The sequence below is a fragment of the Hibiscus syriacus genome, unplaced genomic scaffold (genome assembly GCF_006381635.1).
Source record: "Hibiscus syriacus cultivar Baekdansim isolate YM2019G1 unplaced genomic scaffold, ASM638163v2 tig00110321_pilon, whole genome shotgun sequence".
Classification (NCBI taxonomy): domain Eukaryota; kingdom Viridiplantae; phylum Streptophyta; class Magnoliopsida; order Malvales; family Malvaceae; genus Hibiscus; species Hibiscus syriacus.
Window position 1 is genome coordinate 287,331 of NW_024062680.1, and position 13,379 is coordinate 300,709.

The 13,379-nt window shown below is 35.5% G+C and overlaps 2 pseudogenes; one reads left to right on the top strand and one right to left on the bottom strand.

Annotated features, from left to right (window-relative positions):
• The first annotated feature begins 473 nt into the window (after positions 1-473).
• Positions 474-4,122, top strand: LOC120117579 (annotated as a pseudogene).
• A 3,208-nt stretch (positions 4,123-7,330) lies between these two features.
• On the bottom strand, positions 7,331-11,308 carry LOC120117767 (annotated as a pseudogene).
• Positions 11,309-13,379: the final 2,071 nt, after the last annotated feature.

Consider the following 13,379-nt stretch of genomic DNA (forward strand, 5'->3'; position numbering starts at 1 on the left):
GGGAAGTAAAAATTTATCTGATATACTTCATCATGCCATGAAAGCTTTACCAGTCTCAATATGCATAGATATTGTTTGCGAGTCCCAACAAGTGCAGTGGAATGTTTCGTATTAATAAATAACCACTTTTTGTTTTAATAACAAAATCATTCTTTCTATTTATTGTCACGGGAATATGTGGTGACATCTTGATTAGGGTTATTAAAAGATGGTGACTCTAGAAAAGCAAGGAAGTGGAAATGAAAAGCTAAGAAAAGCTGCTCACAGTTCAAAAATAAATATACAAAAAGAAAAAGGAAAAGAATGAGGAATGACAAGGGAGTATAAAGAATGAGGTTTGGTCTTTGTTGTTGTGTTGTATTGGTTTCTAAAACTAGACTAAGCTCTTCTTTCAAGAAATTTCTACGTATATATATCGTTAGTTTTTATTTCATTTCATTTCAGATTATATCTGTTCTAAGCTCACTGTCACAGATTCACAGCTTTGTTTTTTTCTCAAAGCTTTTCAGGTTTACTAAGAGAGAAAGGGGTGGGTTGGTGTTTGGAGAGGGGGAAAATTAGCGTAAGAAAAGAAAATTAGTGAAGGAATTTTGGTGCTGAAAAGTTTGTTTTTTTTTCAAAGGGGGGTTTGGGGGGTGGGTTTTGGCCAAGTGATGCGCTCAGGAGCCTGTACGGTTCAGCAGACCCTCACGGCAGAGGCTGCTTCAGTATTGAAGTATTCTCTCGGCTTAGCGAGGCGGAGAGGCCATGGTCAGGTCACTCCGCTTCACGTTGCCGCCACTTTGCTAAGCTCTAGAGGAAGTCTTTTGAGAAGCGCTTGTCTAAAGTCTCGACCGCATCATCACCAGGCTTCTTCACATCCTCTCCAGTGTCGACCTCTCGAGCTTTGCTTCAATGTGGCTCTCAACCGGCTACCGACGACTCCGGGACCGATCCTTCACGGTCAACCCTCGCTCTCGAACGCTCTCGTCGCGGCACTCAAACGAGCACAAGCTCACCAGAGAAGGGGTTGTATCGAGCAACAGCAACAACAACCGATACTCACTATCAAAGTGGAGCTAGAACAGCTTATCATATCCATTCTCGATGACCCTAGCGTTAGTAGGGTTATGCGAGAAGCTGGCTTCTCCAGCACTGCTGTTAAGAACAACATCGAGGATTCGTCTCCTTCATCGGTATTTCAGTGTTACAGCACTTCCGGTGGGGTTTTTTCTTCACCGCCTTCTCCGCCTGATACTCGCAGAGAAATAATCAACCCTAGCACTTTCAGGCAAACCCCATTTTTCTTTTCCTCTCAAAAGAAAGTCTCGAGCAGCTACGTAGCCGATTCGGCGTCTTTGAAAGAAGATATCAAGTTGGTCTTCGAGGTTTTTCTGAGGAAAAGGAGAAATAGTGTCATAGTCGGCGACTGTGTCTCCACAACTGAGAGTCTCGTCTCTGAGCTGACGTCCAGGATAGAGAGACGAGATGTCCCTGAGGAAATGAAACGTGTTCATTTCATCAAATTTTACTTTTCGCCTCTGTCTTTGAGATTCATGATAAAAGAGGATGTTGAAAAGCATGTGAATGACTTAAAAAGGCGAGTGGATTCCATTGCATGTGGGGGATCAGAAGGTGCCATTATCTACACAGGAGACTTGAAATGGACTGTCGAAGAGAATATCAATGGAGAAGAAACTGCTGGTTATAGTGCAGTGGAACATCTTGTGACTGAAATAGGAAGGCTGATCTCCGACTACAACTCGTCGAACGTAAAGGTCTGGCTAGTGGCCACACTGCTAGTTACCAGACATACCTGAGGTGCCAAATGAGACAACCTCCTCTTGAAGCTCAATGGGCACTTCAAGCTGTTTCAGTTCCCTCTGGCGGACTTAGTTTGAGCCTCCATGCTTCCAGGTAATTTGCTTGTTTTCTTTCATTTTTAAACCTTTGTTTTATCTTTTATTTCTATGTAGTCTGTGTCTGAATCATGCCAAAAACTAAGCAAAAACATGGGTTGTATTGTAAGAGATAAGAGTCGCTTTCTATGCATCTTTTACCATGCTTTGTCGGGATATAGCTTGCTGCATGCGTTTGCTTTTTTCCTTTCATGTTTCGTCACGTCTTTCCTTTTATCCTCATAGTTCATTTGAAGGAACACTATCGATATTCTTTTGAGGAAATAAAAAGACAAAAACTCCTTTTCTTTTGCTTACAGCTTCAATTATTCTGTTGCTTCAACTATTCATATATGCATGTATATTACACACATATAACGTATAACGTATAACAATATTGATATTGTGATTGTGCAGTGCCCATGATTCAAGAATGTTATTTAGTGAGAACCCTTCACAAGGACTGGACAAGAAGCCATTTTCTAACATGGAAGAGCATGAGAAGCTCACTTGCTGTGCTGAATGCAGTTCGAATTACGAGAAAGATGTACATTCGTTCAAGTCTGGACAGGAAAAGCTCTTGCCTCCATGGCTTCATGGTAACAATGCCAGCCAAAAGGTAACAAAAAGTTTACTGAACCAATTCCTTCATTCCCCCCCCCCCAATGAATTATCAATTTATAGAGTACTTATCTATGTTTGCAGGATGAAACGGTTGAACTCAGGAGAAAAGTGGAACACACTATGCCGCAGTTTACATCAAGATAGGCTGAATCAGAGCCATTTGAGATCCACCTTTTACTACAATAACAACCAAAGCTTGGGTGGAAAAAGCTATCCTTTTGCTTCATCATACCCTTGGTGGCCTTGTCAAAGCAGTAGCTTATTCGATTCGACTTCGATCTCTTTCGCAGATTCCGGTTCGAATCCAAACCACAGCCCGAATTCGGTGCCTAGATTCCGAAGGCAAAACTCGTGCACCATCGAGCTCGATTTCGGCAACGCTACTCACAAGCACCAATCAAGTGATCCGAACTTGGATTCACTTAAGAACAGTGAGGATAATGAGGTGAAAGTCACACTTGCTCTTGGCACTTCTCTACGGAAACCAACAAAAGAGACGAGTAGTGGATTGCGTGATTTGTTGCAAGGTAGACTGCCATGGCAATCTGAGATTATTCCTTCAATAGCTGAAACACTGACAGATTTCGAAAAAGATACTTGGTTACTGATCGAGGGGAATGATGTGATCGGCAAAAGAAGATTAGCACGTGCAGTTGCAGAATATGTTCTGGGTTCAACGGATTTGCTCCTGCACATGGACATGAGGCACAACGAGGTAAACTCATGTAATCAAAGACTGGTGAACGCATTTAGAAGCAATGAAAAGCTTGTGGTTATGGTGGAAAACGTTGATTCAGCCGACACCCAGTTCCTGAAAGTGCTAGCAGATAGATTCGAATCCGAGGGAGGCACTAGTAGCCGAGCAATATACATTTTAACCAAATCCATTTCTTCGAGCTATGAAGATGGGAACAAGAACCACGACTCAGTGGTCCAAATGAAGCTCAACGTCAATGAAAGAAGTACACCAAGAAACACTGATAACAAGAGAAAACTCGAGTGGGGTGATTCAAACACTGCCAAAACATCAAGAACACAACCAAATTCCCACGTTCTTGATTTGAACATGAAAGCTGATGAAACTACCGAAAGCTGTGGGGAATTCAGTCCCATGTCGAATGACATAACAGCGGAACCGAACGTCCAAACTGGGTTCCTTGAATCGATCAAAAATCACTACATATTCAACAAAACTGAAGTTCAACACAAGGAAATCAAAGAGCTTTTCATGGCCAAGATGAAAGGAGTGGTGAATGAGAGTATTGGGGGTGAAAAAGGAGTTAGTTTTAGTGTTGAAGATAGGGTATTGGAGGGGGTTTTATTGGGTTCAAGTTATTTTGGGGACAGCCTTTTTGAGAAGTGGCTAAAAGACATTTTTCAAACAAGCTTGCAAACTGTGAAAAATGGAGGGGGAGACGGGGGTATAGATGAAATTAGATTAAGTTATGGGGGTATACTGGGGAATGGATACATAGGGACTTGTCTCCCCGACCAAATCCAAGTTTGTTTCGGGGTTTAATTTGGGGTTTTCTTATGTAAAATTCCTGACAATACCGAAAATGACCATAATTATCGGTTTGTGTAACTGCTTAATTCCATAGAATGTATGTGTTCTGTAGTATTTCCTTTGTTTCTATTAATTTCATGTTCTCTTCTATGATATTCGTTTTCTTAATTTATTCTTCCCGGGTCTTTTTTTTAAAATTATTATTGAATTTATATTTTGTATACTGATGATATATAATTTGATATATTGATAATATTTATTTCTTTAATTATTATCAAACTAGATGAAAAAATTAATTAAGTTAAATTAAATTAAATTAAATGGACTATTCTAACTTCTTATTAATGTGGTATTATTACTTAATCATATATCAATTTTATTTTTAAAAATATAGAAAAATTTATTTTTATTAGTTTAGATAATTACAAATTTGTATTCTTCGAGAGATTCTAAATCATTTGTTCATAAATGCTCAAACATCCTTCAGACGTCGTGCTTGAACTCGATATTTCTAGAAATAACAACCATCTTTTAGTCAATAAAATTGTTTGATTCATGTAAAAAGCAAATTTAATTTTAAAAATAATATAGACAAACCGAATAGGATATGATGATAACTCAATTGTTTTTAATATATATAATGTCACATAATTTTGTATTAGGATGAAATGTAAGAAAATCAATAAAATTTCAAAACTAAAACAATAAATAAAGTTGATTATGTTTTGTAAGTTTTCATATAGTATTTTAGAAAAACTAATTTTTTGACAAATTAATTAAATATATCAATTAAGTTAAGTATCATTAGATATATACTAAATTAATTAGAAATATACAGATACATTTATTAATAATAAAAAGTATAAATTGAATTATTATTGTGTTGAAACTCAAGTCTTTTATATATATAGATATCAGACGTGTTAAATACAAATTTGACACGAAAAATTAACATAAATAGAAAGACAATTATATGTGAAAACAAAATTACATATATACATATTTAAAAATATTATCAAAATTAATAATTACAAACAAATAAGGTTAAGTCAGTCAATTAACTTGCCTAGACATAATTTATATATAGGCATATTTGTTTAAGTTCCAAGACTTGGATTCCATAGTAGATAACAAGTATAACCAATTAACATAATCATTACATTAGAAATTTAGAACCACTAATCATTAAGCTTTTATATATTTAATCCACAGTCTTCTCCTTCTATGATAAATTTTATTATTAGCAATACCCAAAAACCAAGAAGAAATATATTTTAAAAATGGGGTTAGATTCGTGCAAACAATGATGAATGTTTTGACAACTAATACCTACGCAAATTTCTCGATAATTATTGTGCTAATGATTAGTTGTAAATGAAATTTATAATTATAAACTTTTTTATCGATAGATCATAATATATATCTTTTGAATAAAGAATAGTTAATTATAAAATTTATATTTGACGATGATCATAAATGAAGTTGATGTTAGTTAGATTTTAATAAATTTATACTTAAATGTATTTTATTGCCGATTCATATAAAATAGTCAAATGCTACTTTTTGAAATTTAATTCCTTTGGTCTACACACCGCACCATTGTATTGAAGAAAATTGTGATTTCATCAAACGGCGGATGTGGGACCTGTCCTCCAATCATACAAAAACTATCATTCCATCTCTTTTTAGTCATTAATCAATCATTAATTGCTAATAGAAATCGAAAAGCTTTATTTTAGCACTGATTTGCTTTAGGTAAAGGTATCGAGTGTGCTAGTATGAGGAGAAGCTTTGATATGTGATAGGAAAATGATGGATATACATATGTATTCTATATCATCAATTAATTAAATAGTAATACATTGGCATATCCTTTAGAAATCAGAAGAAATCTTCATTGGATATCGATAAAGTTTTAATATGCCAATATATTTTAACAACACATATAATACAATAACTTAAATAATAAAAGAAAAAGAAATGCACACTGGCTTTTACTTCTACGAGGTTGCAAATGTACATCAATGATACATAACTTACAAAATTAGGAGATGAGGGTAAGATATGCCTAAGCTGAAGAATGAAAGTAAAAAATTATACAGAGAAAACCAGATAAAAAGAACAAGGCAAGGCTAAAACTAACAATTTTTTTTATAAGGAAGGGAGGCCTTGTTAAAACCCCTTCATAACCATCAAAACACTAAGATATCTCGACGGACATTGAAATAAGGAAAAGAGTGCATCAAAATTTTATTACCAACCAAGAAAAAACAGTAAAAAATGACCATTACAACAACACCACCTTACAGCATAAATAAACCTCTTTGAAAAACCAAAGAAACACAAGCTCATCCAATTCCTATCTTAGCTAATTCATCCGCCTCACAATTCACAACCCTATTGACATGTCTTACAATAACATTCCTATCTACTACCAAAGACCCAATTTCCTTCACTAGCGAAATAAATAAAGCAGGACAAGAACCCAAAATCTTGATCCAATCAACGGCTTTGCTCACTCTCCAAAATAAGTCTTCCCCTTGAGCTCCAATTCGAATTCATGAAGAATAATAAATCGGCTTTGATAGCAAAAAGTTAAGCTAAAATTGGAGGGCCCGAACCAACACTTTCCGAAAAGGTCCCCAACACCGTACCATCTTCATCCCTTAGTAAACCACCTATTCCCCCTTTAGTTCAAAATTTATCCACAACCCCATCAACATTTTTCTTGAAGAAACCCTTAGGAGGAGGGCACCAAGACAACGAGCTAGCGAGGGGTTTATTACAACACACCCATGAATCAGTTAGAGCAGGATTATCCATAAGACAGTCGAAAGGAATTGGGACAGCAGAAAATTTCGCCGAAACCAAGAAACCAGTCTGCACCTTGTTAAGAAAAACAACAGTGTGTTGTCTAGCTTCCTTCCTTAAAAAATAATCTCATTTCTATACTTCCAGACCAACCGTAAAATCGCCCTAGAATAAACAACCAAATTTTCGATCGAGGCACCAACAACATCCAAATTGAAACTAGAGCAGCCGAACTTTCTGGAACATCAAAAGGAACATCCCACATCTTCAAAAAAATGGACCATAATTTCCAAACTACCGAGCAAGACAAAAACAAATGAGAAACCGTTTCCGAAGTCGAATCGCACAAGGGGCAGAGATTGTCCACGATCCCAGGCACTCCACGTTTCAACAGCTCAACTTTAACTCCTACCTTCATACGAAAAACCTGCCAGACAAAAACTTCCACCCGAGGAGGGACCCAAGCCAAACAATGTTTGACTAAGCTAGATCCATATTCTATTTAAGCGTCTTCTCCATTTCCTGTCCAAACAGAAGTATCTTCCAAAGAAACATCAACATAAAAATTGCAGAGAATAGAATTTAATTCGAGCCAAAGCTCCAACTCCCAGTCCGCAAGGTTTCTCTTCACCTGGATGTCCCAAAACCATCCTGACTGACTTTGTTTTCTGAAATCAGAAATTCTTCCCCATTTGTTAACCGAAAGAACAAATCAGACGAGGTATAGCGGTGTGTAGCTTAGCTATGGCTACCAAGAATGGCACTAAACCTGAGGACCTAATCCACGACACACAACACGGGGGGTTATATCTAGGCTCGACTTACCGGCATACACAAAACGATGCAAATGATTTGCACCTAAAAACAAAAAAGCCACAAACGTGATGGTAACAATGGGGGATTTATAAATATGAAAAGATTTGGAGAATCTACAGTTTGAGGTCGAGAACCGGTCATAGTCTTCTCTCCACTTCGGTGCTTTGTATACCAGTCTCTTCCAGGATCATAGATAAAGCAGTTTTGCAGGATTCATCGTCCCTGAAAGCTAGGGTCCATCTTCCGTCAACTAGAGATTGTATTCTCGTTTCCCCGGGCGTGCTAGATTTAGGAGGATCCAAGAAGGGTAATGATGATGGACGTATCCGTAAGTGTAGCATCTTGAATGCTTATCATCTATTCTGGGCTGAAGATTTGAAGACATCAGCACAATTATCCGGAAAGGACAAAAACTATGAATGACATGACATCTGCCCTCGATATTCAAATCATAAACAGACAAAAGTACGATTACTTCGGGTTTTGCAGTGCACAATTTCTAGTTGTTGACCTTTTAAAATAAATTCAGACGGTGTTTAGTTTTTTAAGGCATATTAGAGAAACAGCAATCTTTTTTTTAATTGAAAAGGTGCCTCGTTAAAACCACTCCTTCGAGGAGGCAGAGTGAAAAAGGAGTGCACCCGTGTGGTCTTCCATTGATCACAACAAATCAGTAAAAAGACAAGGGCTAATAAAAGGCGGTAGTTCATGCCACCACAAGAAATTTTTATCACATCCTAGAGAAGCAAGTTTAGCAAGATGACAAGCCAAGGACAAATACAGTAATTAATTTTTAATTTAAATTAAAAAAATTGAAAAAGGAAAATGATATATTAATACTAAATACGGTACAGGTTGGTTCAGGTCTAGGTCAGCAGTTTTGGTTGGGCAGGTATTTTGTGCTATAGGTGTTGCCAACTCTAGACTTGAACTATAAGATGTACCAAGACCAACCTCAAGTCCTTCCTAGTTCCCAATCTCATTAATTATGCTAAAAGCCTAAAACTCTAAGGTGCTATTTCGTATGGGAACTAAAGCAAATAGAACAGGCACAAGCATTCGATCAAGTTCATACAAGTTCTCTGGCATCTACTATGAAATACAGAACAGAATATATAGCTGAGCTTACATTTGTTCCAGCCAAGGGAGCAACAACATGAACTATGCCGTAATTCTGCTTCAATGGTAACTCTTCAGCAAGAACGATCCATCCCAATGTGCCCACAGAAACTGCAAGAAAGTGGAACTGACGTTCTTTGCCCCTTCTAAATGCAATCCGACAAGGCAGTGCATGAACTGCAATGGCAGTGACCAGAGTTAGGGAATGGGAAATCCCAATTGCTCAACTAGAACAAGTAAGATTTTGTTGTTGAAAAGAATTGAAGGGGATTAACAGGGTGAACACAGTGCATCACACACACACACAACACAAAATTACATATAGAGACAGCATATAAGAGACAGAACAGACCAAGTCTTATTTCAGTGCCTGGCTTCAGACCAGAAACATCCAGACCAGCTGTCTTGGCACGAGATGTTTCTGGGATGTCAATTGGAGGATGGATAGGAGGCTGTTCAGGCAAAGTCCTACCAAGGGAAAAGATATGAAGCTGATGAAAAAGTACAAATACCTAATATAGAAAGGTTAGAAATATTAGCAACCTAACTCAATCAGAATGCTGTAAAGCAATGCTGATGGAATAAAAAGGCTAGACTATTAGTATCTTTAGACCAGCAAACGAAAGAAAAGGACATTTCTATAGTAGACTCTAACATTAAGCATAGTCACATTGATAAAGATGTAATTTGATTTATACAGATTATATATACAAACCTTCACCAAATCAAAGATCCTCTCACCAGCAGCGAAGGATGATTCAGCAGGAATATCTGTACATGTAACAATGAATATTCCACATTCCAGAAAAATAATAGAAACAAAGTTAGAAAAATGGTTCACAACAATCCCATTTTTGGAAAGCAGTCAATCGTACCTTCAGAATTCAATTTCTGAAATGGCAAAAGTATGCACCTGGGCTCCTTTCAAGGGGATGAAGCCTCAATAGCTACAATAAACTGTTTTAGTGAAAAAGTTGACCACCAAAATCACTATTTACGTCATTAACTTCTTAGAAGAATACCTCTTTTGCATTGTTTCCACTGATCACAAAACACCGTTATAAGTAGATCGACCCAAATCCCTTGAGTGTCCTGTAGAAGAGCAATTATGCAGTTCCCATACGAGTCCTGCACATGATAAGAACGTTCACTAATAGCTCATGCTGAAAAGAAATTTTATAATATAGTAAAAAAAGTGAAGTGCATAAACCAAAAAGAAGAATTTGCACAATCAAATTAGAAACATAATTGAAAATGTTATTATGAAGTACATTGAAGATGGTTGAGGAGGAATATTTCCTAGTTTAGGTTTATATGATTTGTATTTATGTATATATACATTACAAATGCTGTTGATAAATGAAACATAAAAACTCTCTTTAAAATCACAATGATTACCATCATTAATAATATCACAAAAGTCTGAAATAAACGAAGCTAGCATGGTAAGATTCCTTGATTTGAGGCAGCAATACAATTCCTACTATATCCTGTATATTCAGAGACATCACACACCTTCAACAATTTAAGATGATAGCTTTTGAACTCCGCCTAACTATAAGGAAGCAGTTGTCGCAAAAGCCAACCAGCATCCCGCAAAATTTCTGTACATATATTTGACCGAAAAAGAAGCTTGACCAATGAATCAAGAACCTACAATAAAATTTCTTCAAAAGTTCTTATGATTTTCATATCACAGAAATAAGTATTTACAATCTTGACTTTTGGTCCTTTTATTATTACTTTTCCCTAAAAAAAATTATTAAAGTAAAACTATGGATGGTGAAGGGGATGGGTTTATGAATTCTGAAGTAATATTTCTGCATATAATTATGCTGTTTATTTGAACACTTTATGCACAGTATGTTGTTTTTTTCACATTATTTTTCATAGGATTAAATCATTTGTATAATGTTAGTTAGTAGCCATATATGATTATGCAATTATCATGATGGGTTGATGCAAACATCATTTGTATATTATCATTTAGATGTTGAGAATATCAATTTGTGATTGTTTGAAATTAAATACTCAAAAAAGATTGTTTAGAAATTTTGTATTATTAATCTATCTGTGGCATTTGTAAGTTACAAATATTTCTAATTTTACATTTGTAAGTTACTAGTTAGGGACCCATTTAAGTCTTGTTATTAGCATTTCTTTTATAAAAAAGTTATATTTCTAATTTTATTTAATCATTGATATTATTCTTAATAAACGTTCAAAAAATATTTATAATTTTATTTTCACAAAATAAAAACTAACAGAATATCCTTTTTCTTTGAGTGATCATAAAATTGCACCAAAAATTGGGTGCATAAAATAACAATGAAAAAAATAGCAAGGTGAACAATTTGTAGCCCCTAATTTATTAGAGTGAAAATACCTGGTTTCTATGTATACGAGGACTTGCTCCTGCTCCTACAATAGACACTCCGTAGTGTTCCTATTAATCAATGAAGGAAAAAGAAATTACACAAAAATCATACTTTTACCTAAACCCAAAAACCATAACATCCGTAATGACAGGTAAGGTGTTATGGTTATCAATCATTATGAAAACTGTGCATACTGCTATCAGTTCAATGAGAAAACCTTGCCAAATTTAATGCAACTACAGATGTCAATTAGTTGCAGATATTTAGGATTTAAAAGTACAGTAAATCTACCAAGAGAGAAAAAAAGAATTAAGATTGGAGAAAACTTGGCAAATAAAAGATAATTAGATGGTACCTTTTGAATAGCAAACTAAAGAATTATTGACACCCTATTCTGAGTTTTAAGTTCTAAAATAATCAAATCCAAAACTTAAGGATTCAAGGATAGACTTTAAAGAAAAAAGGTGCATGAATGGATAAGACTTTCATAAAATACAGCATTAAATGCTCCAAGAGATACAAATCACATTTTAAAAACTACATACTTCTTTTGACTGTCTTCGTTTTCTTTTTTCTCATATACTTCTATTTTTTGTCAACGCCAGTATTCAGCAAGCACTGAATCTATTAGAAGATCCCTGTTAATGTTAGATCTGAATTCATACAATAAAACCACATACAAGGCTACACCACAAGTAAAAAAATCATATAGTAGTAGACCAACAATAAATGAACTACCAAGGACAATTTCTCTATGATACCCTAGCTTGGGCTGCTAAAGTGAATAACTTTTATCAATCCACACTCCTGATAAGGTAACCAAAGAAATCAACATAGAACTTGTTCATTGCATGAATGGATAAATTAACAATCAGAAAGAAAATTGTTCACTTTATCTACATTTTTCTAGGCACAATTTACTTTTTACTTTCTTTTAAGGGTATATGTGTGTATAGATATAGAGAACAATACATTCAACTTTTTTAAATATCCGTCAAGCTCGTACAAACACCATCTCTTGGAGAGCCACCTTCAAAAAGAAAAAAGTTGCTCTTCACCTGAGCCCTCACCTACCAATGCTCTTCACCTGAGCCCTCACCTACCAAAGCTTGCTGCCCAAATGGCCAAATTTAGGACAAAAGGTTCAACAATTCAATCAAATTGATAAAATGGATGAATTTCCTAAAGAAATTAGGTACAACATGAAATCGAAACATATCTCCAAGCTTTTCTCTCTAGGCATGCATTCATAGGTGTTAAACTAATCTTCACAAACTGTTTTTTTTTTCAAAAATACTTGCACCTCGTTCTGCTGTCCATGCATATGAGACATTATTAGAGTTTAGACTCCACTAGGGATTATTGAAATAGTGCTTATCATTATGAACCATCTGATAATCCTTGAGCAGTATTGAACTATAGGTCACTGATGATCGCGACTATTCACTCTGAAGATCGCGACTTTACATTAAAACTTACCAGCAAGAGTTTTTTGTGTTGTTTGCGAAGGGGAAGAATACCAAGAAAATCTAGCATTGATTCATCCAATTCTACAATGTAAATACTCAATAAGAAAAGAGCAATAGAAAACAATAAGTGATACAAACTTCCTCATCATTATTAGCCTTCGTTTGCAAAAATGTAGCCAACACATTCAAAGAACCCAGCGCTCGTGCATCATCTCCAGCAGTGACATAGGAAAGCAAAGTCTCCCTTGACATAATGATGCAAATCCAAATTATACCATATAACAGACACAGTTATGAAAATAACCTACAATGGAGATCATTAATTGCTTTTGGAAAGGGAAAATAATTAAAAACAGAGAAATTGTTTTTCCTTGATATTATGTTTTTTACACATACTAAGTATTAGGTAATGGCCAAATATGCTTCTTCAGAACCAAAAACAGACTGAGGGTTTTAAAGGATTGACCAAGTGCCAATAATGAAACAGATCATCCAACAAATAAGTTGCCAACTGTCTAGGAAAAAGTACCATTCCAAGTAGCACCCTGCACCAAGTTCAATCAGAAAAAATGATTGCGCTAAGACTGCAATAATGGATCCTTTTTGCTTTTGTATTTTGTACCACAGAAATGGTAAATTTCCTGAATTTCAAATGGTTATCTACTTGCCTTATGCTACATGTAAGCAAGTTTGGAGTTCAACAATCAAGCTTCCTTACAGGGTATCTCTCAACTTGGAGAGAATTAACCCAGTCATGATTTACAGAACTATTTTTATT